Raw genomic sequence first — 3958 nt, 5'->3', positions numbered from 1 at the left:
GGCGCGTCCACCTCTAATTCTCTCCTGGAATCTCAGGACATCTAGATTCCCTTTTCTTGTCAAAGAAGACTTGCACTGACAGAGTAGTTAAACCAGCAAGGAAGACTGTATCCAAGACTGTTGTAATAGGGAAATGAGACCGCCACAGTGGGAGGAAGAGATTGAGCTCAACTCCATTGGGACAGGAGGTGGGAGAGTTGTTGTTAAGCGGTGAGTTGGTGCAAAAGTACTGAAGGGCCTTAGGGATGGGTTGGTCACTGTGATTTGGCCATCATTGTTTGCTGATGGGCGCTGGTAGAGAAGTCAGGCTCCTCCTCCCACAGAGACTAGGAGGCAGGGAGACTGGGACACAGGTACCCTAGTCCTGGAGGATTCCATTTCAGAGGGCGGGCTCCAGGTTCTGGAGAAGGACAGTCCTGGGTTGCAGAAGATTTACATCTTAAGGAGCAAAGAAAGAATTTACAATGGAAAGTTTTCTAAAGTAAATGCTCTAAGAAAAAGGAGGTCAGGGAGAAAAGTCAGGAAAAAGCCTGTCTACAGTTCAGTCAGGCTGGGGGGACCAGGAAGGCCATCTGATGAAGCTTAATGATTCATATGAAAGCCTGATATATGGAAATAGGCAATTTCTTGCAAAATCTATGTGACTTATCATTGGTTCCTGGCACAAAATACAAGGATTAACTAATCCTTGGCCAAGGAAAATGACTTTGGCTGCACACCAAATTAGAGACATTAAAATAAAAATAAACAGAGCATGGCAGTACCTTAGGGAGCTTTAAGAGTGGTCCTGTGGCTGGAAAGGGCAGCTAAAATTCATCTAAAGTTTCCACAGTAGGATTTATTTATTGATTAATTTAACTTTACAGTTTTTAATCTGTCTAATTTGGTAATTTTAGCTATGTTTTCTATATGTCTCTTCTTTTGTTCTCTGATTCTTTGTTTGAGGTAGAGAGGCATTACAGTATTGTAGGAAGGTCATGAGCCTGGGTTTAAATGCTGGTCCTATGACTTTCTGTCTCACTGGCCAAACTCAGTCTTTTCCACAAATGGACATAATAAATAGCTTGTATCTCTGTCATGAAGATAATTATAGATGCTCAGTACATGATGACCATCATCATTCTCTGTGATGAGAAAGATCTTAAAACGATGAGTCCTTTTTCACCTGCAGAATGACAGATAAGAAGAGACCCATTTCAGTGGTACACCAGTTGTAGCAGGAATCACTCTGAGAATTTGTTGCCACTTTTCTTATTTCAGCTATTTGGATATATTTTTTTAAAGAACACAGTTAGGTACGTCAGCATCAGGGATGGGCAAAGCTCACTCTTACTCCCAGTATTTACTCTTTGGCTTTATCGCCTATTTGACTTCATATGCTCCTGGGTGATTAATACTTTTACCTCAGTGGCTTTTAACCATGGGGAATATCCAAAACTAATTATATGTAGTACTCCTAAAGCAATTCTCATTTTCAAATCCCATGAGAAGTCTTTGCGGACTGATCTTCGTTGCTCATTGACTTGAGAGCTTCAAATATCCGCTCTGTCTTCCCACTCCCGGGGCTGAGAGGGATCCAGCAGTGCCTTGTAAGGGGCTCATTGTGACTCTCCCCCTCTGCCCTCCACCAACTCGCTGGCCAGGATGACTTCTTGGCTCAAACTGGCCTCTAGGAGAGAGAAGTGTCCTTCTCAAGGATGGGCAGCATTATTGTCATTTCACAATTGGTAGGGGACATTGAGGTCAGAGATTAAGAGCTGGGATGGTGTCTGGAAAACTGCCATGGTTGGGACGGCAGACCATGTGAAGTGTGGTGGGCTCGGAGGAGGAATGGAGCAGGACTCAGGCACCTTAACCTTGAGATGCCTGTGACATGTCCATTGTGGTGTGCCGGGCAGTCAGCTGGATAAAGGGATCTGAGTTGAGGGACCATCAGAACTCATCAACACAAAGGATGGGGGCTAGAGAATATGGCAGAGAGGCAGCATGCATTGGGGTGATGAGGAGAACCCCAGGAAGGGCCTGCCGTGGCATCTCAGAGGAGCAGCTCACCGCGCTGTGTCCCTTAGGCTGATGTCGGAGGGCATTTCAAGGAGGAGGATCTACTGATGGTCAACTCAGGAAGCTGACAATGTGCATTAGGTCTGGGTGTGGGTTCCTTGGGGACCGTGGCGAGAGCAGTTTCAGGGAGGTGGTGGGAGAGAAAGCCCGATGGAAATGGGGTTAAGAAAGAGTAGGAGGAATTCAAGGCAGAGAGAATAGGGGCGCCTGGGTGGCTCAGTCATTGAAACATCTGCCTTCGGCTCAGGTCATGATCCCAGGGTCCTGGGATGGAGCACCGTGTCCAGTTCCATGCTCAGCAGGGAGTCTGCTTCTCCCTCTGCCTCTACCCCTCCCCCTGCTTATGCTCTTGTTCTCTCTCTCAAGGAAATAAATAAAATCTTTTAAAGAAAAGAGAGACTAGGTGACTATTTTCAGACAACCTTTTCTACTGTGAAGGAGAACAGAAAAAAGGAGCTTTAGCTGGAGGGGAAAAGGTTATGGGTTTTGTTTTGTCTACTTTTAAGGATGGGAGAAAACACAGCATATTGTAGTCCAATGCAAATAATCTGGAGAGTGGAAAAGTCAATGTCAGACAGGAGTTGATGGAAGAACAGGGTTGCTGGGGCAATCTTCCCATGTCTGCAAGAAGATGGAGTCCAGTGTGTTAACAGAGGGGTCCCCTGAAGAGGGGGATGATGTCATTGGGCTCCCTGTAGGGGGGAGAAAAAAGCAGAACAGACCTTCCCAGTCTAGGGCCAAGGCTTTGGTCCTGCTCCATCTGTGAGCATCAGCTCACCTGCACGCTGAGCTCCTGAAGTGGAGAGGTCACTGGGAAGGTCTTGCAACCATCAGTAGATACTTCCCAGCCTGAAACTACAGAACGCTATTGTGGGATTGTTTCAGGATTGGGGGAAGACTTGCTAAAGAAAGCATATGGGAAACAAGGCATGTGAGTGAATATGTGTGTGTGTGCGCTCAGACACACACACACGCACACACGCGTGTGCACGGCGGGTGCCATATTCCAGAAAATGCAAGAGTATGGAAAAGTCCACATGAGAGTCCGTCGTAAGGGTTATATGTTACTTAAAACTAAAAATATCTCTATCCTGTGGTGTCATATTGGACCACCTTAGTAAAAGGTGAAACCTTGAAAAACATTTTTTTTTTTTTTTTTTTTTTTTTTTTAATTAAAGTTTTCGCCATATGTTGGAGCTCGAACTCACAATCCCGAGATCAGGAGTCACATGCTCCACCAACTGAGCCAGCCAGGTGCCCCAAAAGGCGAAACCTTTTAAGAACAGACTTTAAAACAGAGAAGCAAGTGAGCCGCTAGGTGGAGGTATGACCGTCGGCTACGGTCAAGGGCTGCGTTGGGCTGTTCTGAGCAGGACAAAGAAGACTGACTCAGAGGAATGCTGGGGTCTTCTTGGTCCTCCCTCCCCGGCCAAGAAAGAAAAAGTCTTCGTCCTCCCTCCACCTTTCACTCAATGGGGAAGAGAGGAGTCAGGAGGTTACCTGGGATTTTGTGCAAGTGGTAATCAAGGGGAGAGACGGGGAGTTTACCATCCAAGCTGTGAGTTATTTCTTCATTTTAAAATCCTTAATCTGACATCAAGGCAGTGGAGGAAAATAAGAAGTGGGAACCAGACAGGGAACCTCGGCATTAAATTTGTGGAAGGCAGCTGGGGGCCAGGTGTTCTGGGACTGGCCTTTACAGTTGCTGGGACACAGAGAGAGAGGAGGTCAGTGTCCACTCAAGCCTCCCATCAATGCGGCTGAGACAATGGGGGCATCGCAGGTGTATACATGGGATGGGTCAGTGAGGAAAAGTGTGTATCTCTGGGCAGGTCAATTCAAAAGTCCTGTTCAGGAGGAAGTGAACTCCAAGAGGATTTGGGACTATATTTATTCT

This window comes from Callorhinus ursinus, unplaced genomic scaffold (assembly GCF_003265705.2).
Source record: "Callorhinus ursinus isolate GAN/ISIS: 27379988/994484 unplaced genomic scaffold, GSC_fseal_2.0 scaffold17, whole genome shotgun sequence".
Lineage (NCBI taxonomy): Eukaryota > Metazoa > Chordata > Mammalia > Carnivora > Otariidae > Callorhinus > Callorhinus ursinus.
Note: the sequence above shows the minus strand (reverse complement) of the source record.